This window comes from Engystomops pustulosus, chromosome 3, assembly GCF_040894005.1.
Source record: "Engystomops pustulosus chromosome 3, aEngPut4.maternal, whole genome shotgun sequence".
In the NCBI taxonomy this organism is placed as follows: domain Eukaryota; kingdom Metazoa; phylum Chordata; class Amphibia; order Anura; family Leptodactylidae; genus Engystomops; species Engystomops pustulosus.
In genome coordinates, this window is record NC_092413.1 from 64613574 (window position 1) to 64628507 (window position 14934).

Sequence of the window (14934 nt, forward strand, 5' to 3'; positions counted from 1 at the left end):
TCAACATTTGGGGGAGGCATCATGACTAATCTAATCTGATGCATAAGTCATTGGTATGTTGAAATCCTGGCCAATCCATGCCTGATTCATCTTGAGAAAGGTCAGTCTCTCCACATTATGGATGGACAAGTGGGTTCTCCTTGGGGTAACTATGGCCCCCCGCACTGAACACCCACTCTGATGCCACACTACTGGCCAGTCAGGACAGCTTCTCTACTGAAAACTCTGCAAGTTGTGGCCACACATCAAGTTTGGCTGCGCAGTAGTCCAGCAGATCCTCTACCTGGGGTGGTAGAGTGCTGTTTAAGCAGGCCACCACCTGCTGGTGCAGGGTCTGCTCCATGCTATAGAAAAAATGAGGGAATAAAGGAAATCCGCACTAGCAACTGTTAAAAAGTAGAAAAATCTTCAAAAGTTTATTAGTAAGGAAGATAACAGATTACGGGTGACACGTTTTGGACAAAAAATAGTCCTTAATCATACCTGCTGGAGGAAACATAGAGGTAAATTTTTATAATGGAGGAGAACGCCACCGGAAACAGCGTGGTGGGTGTGAGGGGAGCATATAGGGGGAGGATTTCAACATAGATCACATGACAATCAGAGGAGAAAGCATAAACACATCAGTGAGATATATATACGTAGAAAATATGTAAACAAAACATTAATAAACAAACATCAGGTCATTTCTATAGTTCATCCTCCTAGGAAAGCGAGTATCCAACATCAAAATCCAGAATGCTTCCCGCATGTGGAGTTTCTTCATGTGATTGCCTCCTCGCTTGGAAGCTGTTATGTGTTCGATAGCTGTTACTGACATAGATGTCATAGAAGCTTTGTGAGAATCGCGAAAGTGTTTATATACTCCAGATATGTTTTGAGTGCTCGAAATGTTCTGTGGGTTGGACCCGGTGACATGTTCCGTTATACGGACTTTTAGCTTCCTAGTGGTAGAACCTATGTACTGCATTTTACAATGTGTACACTAAACCAGGTAGACTATGTATGTTGATTCACAATTGAGGTGTCTATGAATCTGGTAAGTGTGAGCAGTGTTATAAGAAGAAAAAGTAGAAGTTTTATGTAGATGTTTACAGAGGTTACATCTGGTTTTGCCACAACAGACACTTCCCTTGAAATTCAATCAAGTATGGTTATGTTGGTTGTTGGTTAAGTAGTTAGGGGAAAGTATGTTACTTAACGTGGGTGCCCTGGTTGACACACATCGAATGCCTTTATGTAAGAGTTTATCCATTGTGGTATCTTGATAAAAAATGGGTAAATACTTTTTTACAATGGTGGTTATCACAGAGTATTGGAGACTAAATTGTGTAGTAAAAACAGGTAAGTCGTTAATTTTGGCTTTAGAACCTTGTTCTAATAAGTAATGAGAACAATCTCTACTATCAACAATATTACAGGCTCGCTGACAGAGCCTACAGTTGTAGCCTCTTTTATGTAATCGGTTGGTGATGATGTCACATTCAGTGTTTTGTGCTTCAGGAGTAGAGGATGCGCTCTTGGCCCTAATGTACTCTCCTACAGGTGAGTTTTTTATAGAATGTAGAGGTCGACAACTGTCAGCTTTAAGAGACATATTGCCCGATGTAGGTTTGCGGTATAGTTTAGTAATAATTTTAGAATCAATACTGTCTCTGGTAAGAAAAATGTCTAGAAACGGAACACTGTTCCACTGGTTATCAGATGCAAATTTTAAGTTGTACATGTTGTTATTGAGATAACGCACATACTCAACGACTGTTTCCCCACTGCAACACCAGATGAGGAGGCAGTCGTCGATGTACCTGCCATACCACGATACATGTTGTCGGAAGGGGTTAGCTTCAGAGAAGAGGTATTCTTCTTCCCACATGGCCATGTAGAGATTAGCCAATGTGGGTGACTAGCATGCTCCCATTGGGGACCCCATTTTTTTCAAGTAAAACTGGTTGTTGAAAATAAAGAAATTATTACTTAACAAGAAGCGCAATACATCAACAATAAAGTCCTGTAAAACCTCAGAAAAGGTACCAAATTTGCGCAAATGCAATGCAACGGCCCTACAAGCACCCACACGGGGGATACAGGTATATAGGGCCGCTACGTCGCAGGTAAGCCAACTATTTTGAGGAGACCAAGGCAATTCATTCATGGCACATAACCCTGTCTTACTGTCTCTAATGTAACCAGGTAACAAATGGTTGTAACAAATTATCCAACCAGGATCCCAATTTTTATAATAGAGAACCCATACCTGATACTATGGGTCGACATTTTGGAGGGAAGGTCCCTTTATGAGTCTTAGGTAAGAGATAACAATTGGGGCATATGGGGTTAGAAGGGATGAGAAAATCCGCTGTAGATAGATCAAAAATGTTGAGGGCAACTTCTTTCATCAGTTTCCTTAGATCTTTAGTGATATGATCAGTTGGATCAGACCGTAACTTGAGATATGTAGATTGATCATTTAACATGCTGCTGCTGTTGGTGGCGGCTGCCCTCCTCACTAGGCGGGTGAAGGAAGTTGCTCATTAAGGACTCCAGACTTAAGCTGCTGCTGATGGAGCTGCTACTGCTCCTAGCCTCACAGCAGCCGTGGCAGTAGTATGTGAGCGATTACTGCCAGAAATCCCCTGGTCAGAACTCACAGAGGATGGACAATGGTGCACAAAGGCAACAGGCTCAGTATTTCTCTATAGTACACCAGTTGTTCCTCCCTCTTGGCAGCAGGAAAAAAGGTACCCATTTTGGCCCGGTAGTGGGGGTCCAAGAGGGTGTAAAGCCAAAAGTCATCCCTATGCCGGATGTTGACTATTCGGCTGTCACTAGTTAGACAAAGCAGCATGCTGCGGGCCATCTGCGCAAGTGACTCTGAGGGACACCTGGCCTCCATCTCCCCTGTATACTGCCTCAGTACTTCTGGGTCATCTGCCTCGTCTTCTACCTCCTCCGGATGCTCCTGCTCCTCCTCTCCTGTCACATGAGTAGAAAAGCCACTAATTTCACCAGACTGTGCTTGTGCTTTAATGTCATCTCATGTGGCCATGAGATGTAGTTGCCACTTCTCCAGTGCCCTGACCAGACAGATTTTGCAGCATCTGTTCCAGGACATGAAGCAGTGGAATGATGTTATTCATCCCGTAGTTGTGGCGACTGACAAATAACATGGCCTCTTCAAAGGGCCTGAGCAAACGGCAGGTGTCACGCATGAGCTGCCAGTGGATGACATCAAAGTTACACAGGGGAGTACTCCTGTCCGCTTGCATCATCAAAAAATCATTAATGTCTTTTCTCTGTTCATACATGGGCGGTCTAACATACGGAGGCTGGAACGGTTGGAAACATTGCATATCAGCCTATGTTGGGGGAGGCCGTTCTGCCACTGCAACTCAAGGAGGGTGTACTTGGCTTTGTAAGAATGGATGAAGTGCATGCACAGTTTCCTGGCCATTTTTAGTATGTCTTGCAGATGGGTGGAAGACTTCAGGAACTTTTTGACAACCAGATTGAACACATGTGCCATGCAGGGCACATGGACCATCCCTCCTTGGTGCAGCACCGACATAATGTTCCTCCCATTGTCTGTCACCATGGTTCTGATTTGCAGTTGTCACGGAGAAAGCCACACATTGATTTCTTCTTGCATGACGCTGAGCAGTGCCTCCCCTGTGTGACTTTGTTAGACCGGGCAAACCAGGTGTAGAACTGCGCGACACCGCTGCGCCCTGCACATGTGGTATGATGGAGCAGCACTTGTGGAGGCTGAGGTGGTGGTGGAGAAGGAGGAGGCGGACAATGCCGCCAAAGCAGCAGTTTGACAATGTGGAGGAGAAAGCGGCATCAATGACAAACAGCTCCCTTCAGCAGAAATGCTGGAGTTTTGACTGGCTGAAACAGCATGTGTGCCACTAGGTGCTGCTGCTGTTGCTGCGGCGGCAGGATGGACCCTCATATCTGAGACACGTTTCTCCCAGGCCATTGGATGGTGACGCTGCATGTGTTGACGCAAGGCCATGGTGCCAACGATAGCTCCCTGGCCGCACTTCACTTTCTGCCCGCAGATTCTACATATACACATGCTTGGCTCCTAAGGTGTCTAAACAAAAAACTGCCACACCGCCGAATAGGTGATTTTATAGCTAACACTCTGCACTGAGTGACTTCTTACGCTGCTGCCTTGCTGAGCAAGCGAAGCAAGATTTGCACCCTTCGGCCATTTGGCTCCCGTCCTCGCACTGCTGCCACCCTGAAGACAAAATAAAAAAAAATCTGAAACAATAGTGGAAGGGAAGGGGCGCTCCTATGGTGTAGTATCCTCTGGTATAAAAATTAAAAAATGGTTTTTTTTAACCCCTTCAGGAGGTAGCAAGTTTAGAGCTTAAGGCTCAGCCCCATTTTTTGCATTCTGACATGTTTTGCTTTATATGGCTATAACTTTTGAACACTTTGTCTTATCAAAGTGATTAAGAGATTTCTTGTCACATGTTACATTTCATTTGTGGCAAATTTTGGCTGATCAGTTTTGTGTTAATTTATAATAAAAAAATAAAAACTGATGAATTTTTTGAAAGATTTTCCAAATTCTAAATTATCTCGTTTTCAGGAAGAAAGTTTTACCACCTAAATTACTGTATATACTCAAGTATAAGCTGACCCGAGTATAAGCCAAGGTACCTAATTTTAACACAAAAACTGGGAAAACCTATTGACTCGACCTGCCCTCAGTATTTAGTCTTCCTGCCCCCCCTCCATAAAGCCTGCCAAGCCCTGCAGTATATGGCTAGCCAGCCCTCCCAGTATATAGCCTGCCAGCCCTGACCCCCAGTATATAGCCTGCCAGCGATTGCAGTCTATAGCTAGCCCCTGTCCCCCTGAAGTATACAGCCTTCCAGCTCCTGCCCCCCAGTATACAGCCTGCAAGCCAGCCTCTGTAGTATATAGACTGCCTGCCCCATAGTAAATAGCCAGCCCGCCCCTAGAGTATTTAGCCTGCCCATCCCCGCAGTATATAGCCTACCCATCTCCCCAAATGCATAGCCAGCGCATGCCCCCAGTATTTAAAAATAATTAACACTGTGCACACTTTTCCGACACCCCTTGAAGGTCATCTGCTTGCTTCCGATTCTCAGGTGCCTCTTCGCTCCTTACGCTTCTTTTCGGCTCCTCTTCAGATTGTTCAGGTCCTCTTGGGGTTTTCACGTTCAACCTGCACAGAGAATGAAGTCAGCTGCTTGCCGACGTCATCATTTGTGAGCCACCGGCATCACAAGGGGACACGAAGAAGAGCCGAAGAGGAGCAGGAGGACCCAAAGAGAACATTGAAAACAAGAAGAAGACCTGCGGGGGGGGGGGGCATCGGAAAGGTGAATACAGTGTTAATTTTTTATAGACTCGAGGATAAGCCGAGTTAGGTTTTTTCAGCGCAATTCACCTTATACTCAAGTATACACGGTAGTTGCTAAAAAACATTTTCCATATGTCTGCTGTACATTTTCATAATTTGTGAAATTTTGTCTGGATAATTTATTCTTATGTCACGCGGCTTACAAATCAAACATCTGTTTTGCATATTTTCATGGAGATTTCAGAATTTACCTATTTGAGGATAATTGCTGTTTTTAACCTTTTACCACTCTCCGTCTGATATATCAGATGCTGAGCACTGTAACAAACGCTCTGCATCCAATGTATCTGACACAGAGCTGATGCTGACTCGGCATAAGCATACGCGAAGTGTCAGCTGTAACACCCATTAAATGTGCCTGCCAAGGATCTCTCCCCCACGATTTCCCCCCCTCCACGCCGTCTTTGGGGGCGCTGATAGTTTCCATGGCAGCCCTGAGGTCCCGGACACCAGGGCTGTTCGCAGGCAGTGTCTGTAAGATCCCATCTGTGACAGGATCTTAAAAGCACAGTTTCAGTATGCATGTGCATAGGCTGACACAGCTAATACCCTGCAATACATCAGTATTGCAGGGTATTATCATCAACAAGCAATCAGATGAGTGCTTATTCATGTCCTTTGTGGAAGTAATAAAAAAGTTAAAAACAAGTTGCTCAATAAAAAATAAATTCATTCATTTATAAAAAATACCCATAAGCTCCATAAACATATAGAGACATATAACACAAAAAGAGATTAAATCATAATACGAACCCCACATATATATATCATCACTGCGTCCGTAAAGAACCGTAGAATAAAGAAAAATCATTATTGGACCTGCATGATGAACACCATGAAAAAAACTGTTTAAAACAAATTATGAATTTTACCTATTTCATCCCACAAAAAATGCAATAAAAAGTGAACATAAAAACATATGTACTCCACAATAAAACTGTTGCAAAGTACAACTTGTCCTGCAAAAAACAAGCTCCAACCAGCTCCGTAGCCGAACAATTAAAAATGGCACTTAGAAGACGGTGATGCAAAAATGATTTTTCCCCACATTAGGTTTTATTTTGCAAATTTAGTAAAACATAAGAAAGAAATATACTTAGAAGAAATATCTAACTATGGTATCTCAGTAATCATATTGATAGAATAAAGATAACGTGCATGATGGGGGGGGGCGCGGAAAGACCAAAGATACACTATTTAACTATACCCCTCCGGGCCTAATTCATCTTCAGATCAGGGACTAACTGTAACCGAAATATTTTTTTGCAATATACAAGGTAATTTGTCATGCTTATCGCAATGAAAATTATTCAGGTCAGTAGAGTCAATCCACTCCAAGGAATATGCTGAAATCATTCCTGTCATTCAGATCTAGTCTACCCATAGCATTGAATCTGATAATGTGTTTGGCCTCTTGACGTAATAAGTCATTGTAACGGGTCACACAGACAACGGAAAAAGTCTCTATGGAAAGAGTCCGGAGGGAGGAGTCAGTGGACCAGTGGACCCTCTGGACCACCGCAGGAGATGGTATGAGGCCTGCGGTGGCAGCCAAGGTACAGGGATGTGCAGGAAACAGTCCAAGCCTGGGATGACAGCAGCAACACAGAGGAACACTGGTAACGCTGGCACGGACTGCAGACACCGCTGGACTGGATCGCGGGAGCACCCGTGACAGTACCCCCCCCCTTTAGGGCCCCTCTTCTCTTCTTCTTCAACCTCTTCTTTCGCCTCCTCCAATTCATCTCGGTGACGGAACACCTAAGGAGAAAAGCAGAGACAGGACAAACTTGCATAGACTCCTCTGCAAGCAGTACAACCAGAGGCTGAAGTGGCTCTTGGGAGGCCGGAGCAGCACTGGGAAGCTGCGGAGGCAGGAGCGGCTCTTGGAAAGCTGGAACAGCTTTAGGAAGCTGTGGAGGCTGGAGCGGCTCTTGGAAGCCGGAGGCCGGAGTGGCTTCTAGGAAAGCCGGAGAATCTGGAGAGGTCACTGGGAAGGCCGGTGGAGACACTGGAGAGACCTCTGGGAAGGCCGGTGGAGACACTGGAGCGACCTCTGGGAAGGCCGGTGGAGACACTGGAGCGACCTCTGGGAAGACCGGTGGAGACACTGGAGCGACCTCTGGGAAGGCCGGTGGAGACACTGGAGCGACCTCAGGGAAGGCCGGTGGAGACACTGGAGCGACCTCTGGGAAGGTCGGTGGAGACACTGAAGCGACCTCTGGGAAAGCCGGTGGAGACACTGGAGCGACCTGTGGGAAGGCCGGTGGAGACACTGGAGCGACCTCTGGGAAGGCCGGTGGAGACACTGGAGCGACCTCTGGGAAGGCCGGAGGCTCAAGAGCGGCTTCTGGAAAAGCCGGAGGAGAACTTGGAAGCGGTGGAAGCATGGCGGCCGGCTGGAGTGGTTCTTGGAAAACCGGATTAGAGCTTGGAAGCTGAGGAAGCACGGCGGCCGGCTTTTGGAACACCGGAGCCAAGCGAGGCCGACATGGAAGCCGGACTTGTGGTTGCTGGCAATCAAACAGCTGCAGAGGCATGGAGGCAGGCTGAGGGGCTCTTGGAAAGCCGGAGCAGCACTGGGAAGCTGCGGAAGTAGAGTCTGCGGTAGCCGGGAGTCTAGCAGCTGTCGGAGCAGGGTGGTAACCCCGCTCAGATCCTTTCTCCAAGAAAAAATCAGTTGAGAGTCATTAGAACAGTCCATGTCCTTGACAGGATCCATGGCCTTGGCGGGGTCCATGGCCGGATCTTGCAGTAACGGGTCACACAGACAACGGAAAAAGTCTCTATGGAAAGAGTCCGGAGGGAGGAGTCAGTGGACCAGTGGACCCTCTGGGCCCCTCTGAGGCCCGCGGTGGCAGCCAAGGTACAGGGATGTGCAGGAAACAGTCCAAGCCTGGGATGACAGCAGCAACACAGAGGAACACTGGTAACGCTGGCACGGACTGCAGACACCGCTGGACGGGAACCCTGGAAGGCACAGCAGGAAGCGTATGGGAACGCTGGAGACGGGAGAAACAGAGGCGTCTGGAAACGCTGGAACACAGGACACACCAGGAGTGTATGGGAACGCTGGAGACACAAAGGAAAAACAGGAACGCGTCTGGAAACGCTAAAGGGCTTTCTCTTCACAGGAATGGCTTAGGGAAGCCTGGCATGGAAACCATAGGAAATCCTAGGAGAAGATCCGGCAGGGAGAGAAGGGAGGTGCCGGATTATAAGGGCGAGCCAGATTAGCAGCAGCCAATCAGGAGGACGCTGGCCCTTTAAGGCTTGAGAAGTCAGTGCGCGCGCCCTCTAGTGGTGAGAGCGAGCGACTGCAGACAAGGAGACGTGCGGTCTACACGCCGGGAGCTGGAGCACAGACAGGAGCCAGGAGAGGTAAGTGAGGGCAGGGAGACGGGGACCGGCAGGCAGCGGAGCACGGGATCCCTTTGTCTAGCCAAGTCCCACGTGGTATAGAAAACCGGCTGCTGACTAAATTATTTTTTATGGTTTGACTTCTCCTAAAGGAGATGACTCCTTTTAACTGGGGATCCTCTTTTAGAATATCCCAATTTTCCACCACGTTCCATGACGGCCCCCACCTGGAGGATGCTCCTATATCCTGTAGGGACAGGAAGTTGCAAGAGATTAAAAGCTCCTCCCTAGCACCCAAAACCAGTGTCTTTCTGTCCCTACGGGATATATGATGCAAGAGAGTCTCCTTATGGAGACACAAGAAATTTTTTTTCACATTTTTTCTTTTTTTACCAATAGTTCCGCATCCACAACTGAGTGGAGGGGAACAAACCCCCCCCCACGCCATTCGACTCATCCAGCGGTCCCGGGAGACTAATGCTGGGCCGGATGTGGGGGTTAAGCGGCAGAAATTGTGGTACCTGCCAGCTGGGGCCTTCTTTCTGTTCGGGGACTGGCCTTCGAGTCAGGGTGTCAGTCCTCGGCAGGTGGAGGGTCCTGGCACAGAGGCGGGATTCCATTACGAGTGGCGCGCATGGCTCAGGTGCGGAAGTCACGTCACCAGGGCGTCGGGCGTGTGATCATCAGGGGCGGCCCTGAAGGCCCAGCTCCGGAGGACTAGTACTCAGTCCAGGAGCCGATCGCTTCCGGTCAAAACGGAAGGGGGAGGAGGGAAGAGCCTCTCCAGGCACGCTAATTCACATATATAGCGTCTCTGGTGAAACCTACCGTGGGTGGCTCTGGTGCTTCCAGCAACATGGCTGATGACGCATCCAACTTGTTCCAGGTCCTGGTACCCGTAAGTACAAGCCCTGGGCTGACCGCTTCTCTCTCTAACTCATACATTTCATACCTGTCTTATTGACTGTTCTCATGTATGCTTCTCTTAGGGAAAAGAGAAAAAAGAACCTAAGGAGAAAGAACAGAGAGATAGAGAGATAAACCCCTTAAAAAACCCTCTAAAAGATGTGCCCTATGTAATTCTAAATTGTCTGAGGAGTATAGGAAGAGTCTATGTCCAGACTGTCTAGCTAAAATATTAAAGGAGGAAAGGTCGTCCTTAATGGATGAAATTAGATCCGCAATAAAGGAGGAGGTATCCTCCTCTATTGCTGCCCACTTACCCGAACCACCTAGGAAAAAAGCTAGGTATATTCAGTCGTCCTCTTCTGACCAGGATTCAGATTTTCCTTCCGGTTCTATAAATGAAAGACTAGAAGAAGACTTAGAGGAAGTACATTCCAAGGATCAGGGGCACACAAAATACTTATTTGCGCCTGAAGACTTAGACAACCTATTAAAAGCCCTGAGAAACACATTAGAAATAGAAGATGTCTCAGAGCCCACTTCAGTTCAGAATGACCTTTTTGGGGGACTAAAATATAGAAAGAAAAGATTATTTCCAGTAGTTGACACGTTAAAAGACTTAGTGTTATGAGTATGGAAGGAACCATAAAAAAGGATTTCGGTCCCTAGAGAGTTCCGAAACCGATTACAGTTTGAGAATAATGTATTATGGGACGAAATACCTAAAGTTGACATCCAGGTCGCTAAGGTGGTTAAAATAACGCATCTCCCATTTGAAGATAGTGCACAATTGAAAGACCCCCTTGATCGAAAATCTGACGCCTTGCTAAAAAGAGCTTGGGAGACGTCTTCATTGAATATTAAAACCAACATTGCCTCCACTTCTGTCTCCAGGACTCTATATTTCTGGCTATCAGAATTAGAATCCCACCTGGTAAATAAGACCTCAAGAGAATCCATTATAGAATCTTTACCCCTCCTCAAATCTGCCACAGCATTTCTGGCGGATGCTTCGGCGGAGGCTCTGAGGTTTTCGGCCAAAGAGGCGGCCTTAACAAATTCTGTCCGGAGATCTCTCTGGCTAAAACAGTGGGGAGGTGATGTAAAATCTAAGTCTATGCTTTGTGGTATACCCTTCCAGGGCGATTTTTTCTTTGGCAGCGAATTAGACTCCATTCTAGAAAAGGCTGCAGACAGAAAAAAGGGGTTTCCGGAAAAATCAACACGTAAGAATCCTTTCTGACAACACGACTACAGTAGCTAATCTGCACAGACAAGGGGGCACAAAATCAAAAACTTTGACAGTTTTATCGCATCAGATATTTGGATGGGCGGAAACATATCTTCTTTCCCTCTCAGCTATCCATCTCAAAGGTACGGAAAATATAGAAGCAGACTTCTTAAGCCCGGTTACATTAGATCCGAATGAATGGTCACTAAACCCAGAAACCTTCAGGGAAATCTGTTATATCCGGGGGACTCCAACCTTAGACCTCTTTGCAACCCACTTAAATAATAAGTCTCCTAAATTCTTCTCCTTAGACCCTAGGGGCTCTCCTTCAGGACTAGACGCCTTCAGCCACTCATGGGGGACAGGGTTAGTCTATGCTTTTCCTCCCATACCCCTGATCTCCAGGGTCTTACAGAGATTGAGGACAGAGCAGGTATTAATGATTTTTATTGCTCCATACTGGCCAAAAAGAAGTTGGCTCCCGGTCATCCAGGAATTAGCTATAGATAATCCTGTTCATCTACCTTACCGTCAGGATCTTCTTCTACAGGGTCCACTGTACCATCAGGACGTACGACATCTAAATCTCACGGCTTGGATCCTGAGAGAGCATACTTAATGACCAAAGGCCTTTCTACCGAAGCACTTTCTATCTTTCTATCAGCACTATTCAAGTAAGCAGGAAACCAGTGACTAATGCTATTTATTCTAAGATCTGGAAAAAATTCTGTACTTGGTGTGGGGACTACCCCCCTTCTCTGGAAAATCCAAACTTAGGTCAAATTTTAGAGTTCTTACAAGCAGGGTTTTCTCTTGGCCTTAAACCGAGTACTCTTAAAGTCCAAATTTCGGCCTCAAGCATATATTTTGATTCTCCCTTAGCAGATCACAGATGGATTAAAAGATTCATTAAGGGCTGTTCTCATATTAAACCTCACATACATAACCCAGTCCCTTCTTGGGATCTCTCCCTAGTCCTAAATGTCCTCACAGAGCCTCCCTTTGAGCCTCTTGACTCTGTAAATATGAAAATTCTCACGTTTAAAACGGTCTTCCTAATTGCTTAATTGCTATTATCACAGCACGCAGATTGGGCGAAATCCATGCCCTTTCGCGCAGGGAACCCTTTCTAAGAATTTTAGACGACAAGATAGTTCTTAAACTAGATCCTCTCTTCCTCCCCAAAGTTGTATCTGATTTCCACCGTAGACAGGAAATTATTCTTCCCTCCTTTTGTTCAAATCCTAAATCTGAACGTGAAAGAAAGTGGCAGACTTTAGATGTTAGGAGATGTGTTCTCTTTTACTTAGAAGCAACAAAAGAGTGGTGTAAAGATTCAAATTTATTAGTCAACTTTGGGGGAAAGAATAGAGGGTTGAAAGCCTCAAAAGCGACCTTAGCCAGATGGATAAAATCCACCATCTCTCTCTGCTACAAAACCGCAAACACCTCCCTTCCGGGGGACATTAAAGCCCATTCCACTAGGGCCATGGCAACCTCGTGGGCCGAGAAAAGGGGTGCATCTCTGGATCAGATATGCCGGGCAGCAACGTGGTCAAATTCCTTGATCTTTGCAAAGCACTACCACTTGGATATTGCCTCCCAGGAAGACCTGGCTTTTGGCAGGAAAATCCTGCAGGCAGTGGTCCCTCCCAAATAATGGGGTAATCTGGTAAGTCTCCAGGTGGGGGCCGTCATGGAACGTGGTGGAAATATGGAATTAGACTTACAGGTAATTCGGTTTCCACTAGTGACCATGACGGCCCCCCATTATTTCCCTCCCTTCTTTCCTTCTTGGAGATGGTTCTATGTAAATTTTTTTGCACTTACTACTACTACTACTTTGGTAGACACTGGTGTTGGGTGCTAGGGAGGAGCTTTTAATCTCTTGCACTTCCTGTCCCTACAGGATATAGGAGCATCCTCCAGGTGGGGGCCGTCATGGTCACTAGTGGAAACCGAATTACCGGTAAGTCTAATTCCATATTTTGTGAATGCATTCTCGTGTGGACTAAATCCAAACGAAAATGCTAATCTATCATTGTTCTGTTGTTTTTTGTTTTCATTTTTATTTCTAAAACCTGACCCTTCATGCTCCAATTGATGATCCTTAGGGGTGCTTTTCCACTTTCCACAAATGCATCTCATCCCGTAAAAAAAATGCCATCACACGGCCCCACTAATGGAAAAACTAAAATTGTATAGCCTACTAAAGGGTGACAATGAGGAAACTAAAATCCTGGCAGTTGCATGGAAATCTTTGCCTTCAGTGCCTCGCTGTGCGCCAATAAAACAAGAAACAGCAACATGTGGGGTGTCTCAGTACTTGGAAGAAATTGAATAACAAATTTCAAAATGTTTTTTTTCTTTTTATCTTTTGGAAATGTGTAAATTTGAGGTCTAAATGAACATAATACCGACAAAATTGGACCATTCTAAATTTCACCTCCATTTTGAATTCATTACTATGAAATATCAAGGGGTTAACAATCTTCCTAAAAGCAGTTTCTGGTAGTTTGAGGGGTGAAGATTTGAAAATAGGTTGATATATAGGGGTTTTCTAATGTTATATGTTTAAAATTTCAGTAAAAACAGTGATTATCCCCAAAATAGTCAATTCTGAAAATATGGAAAACCGAGGTTCATCTGATGTTCCACGTGACATCAAAATAAATTATCGAGACATTTCAAAAATTATGAAAACAGACATATGTGAAATGTTATACAGCAACTAATTTAGCTGATGATTTCAAATTTAGAAAATTTTGAAAATCAGTTTTTATTTTTTTAAATAAGTGCAAAACTTACTAGCCAGAATTTACCATTAACATGAAGTACAACATGTGACAAAAAAATTTCAGAATCGCTTTGATAAGTAACAGTGTTCACAATTTATAACCATATAAAGCGATGCATGTCTGAATACAAAAAATGGGGCTGAGACTTAAGCTACATAATGGCTATGTCTTGAAGGGGTCATAGAAATTTTAAATATATAATATTAGAAACCCCTTATATATCAACCCATTTTCAAATCTGCACCCTTCAAACTATCACAAACAGCTTTTAGGAAGATCGTTAACCCCTTGAGATCTTCATAGTAATTAAATCAAAATATAGGTGAAATTTAAAATGGTCTGATTTTGTCAGCAAATCATTTAGACCTAAAATTTACACATTTCCAAAAGATAAAAAGAGAAAACCCATCTTTATATTTGTACTCTCCAAAGTACAGAGATATCCCACATGTGGCTGTTACATGTTTTATAGGCCCACAGCGAGCTACAGAAGGGACGGAGCGCCATGCAGGTGCCAGGATTTTAGTTTTCTCAGTGGTGCCCTTTTGTAGGCTATAAAATTTTAGGTTTTTTTTTCAATAATGATTTTTTTTAATTCTACAGGTCGTTACGGATGCAGTGAGGCTGTAGACTTTTATTTGTGTGTTATATGTCTCTTTATATGTTAATGGGGCTTATGGGCATTTTGATTCATTTATTTTAATTCAAGAACATTTTTTTCTTACTTTTTTATTAGCTCCACCATGGGACATGAACAAGCAATCATCCGATTGCTTGTTGATGATAATACCCTGCAATACTGATATATTGCAGGGTATTAGCTAAGACAGTCATGCATAGGCTGACACTGTACCTTTAAGATCCTGTCACATATGGGATCTTACAGGCTTTGCCTGCGGACAGCTCTGGGGTCCTGATGATCCCCTGGCAGGGATGTTAAATTCTGTGGTTGTGCTGAACACGGTATTTAACGGGTTAAACACCCACGATCTTAACTCTCCGATCACTGGGATAGGGTATACAGCAGGAGGTAACACCCTCCCCTCGCCATAGAAATGCACGGCACATGGCACCGTAACACGGGGAAAGATAGGACATGTCCTTTCTATTCCCTGTGTACGGAAATGTATGGTGCCGCACATGTGCTGCACTGTATCACTGCATACGCCCATTGCCGGCCTATGGGGGACAATATATATATAAATATATACGCCCCCCTTCGGTCAGGTGAATGC

General features: G+C 45.1%; 1 protein-coding gene across 4 annotated transcripts in view; it reads right to left on the reverse strand.

Moving 5' to 3' along the window:
* RGS17 (regulator of G protein signaling 17) overlaps positions 1 to 14934 on the reverse strand; it is a 100614-nt gene that overhangs the window by 68903 nt on the left and 16777 nt on the right. The gene's annotated exons all lie outside the window — the stretch shown is intronic.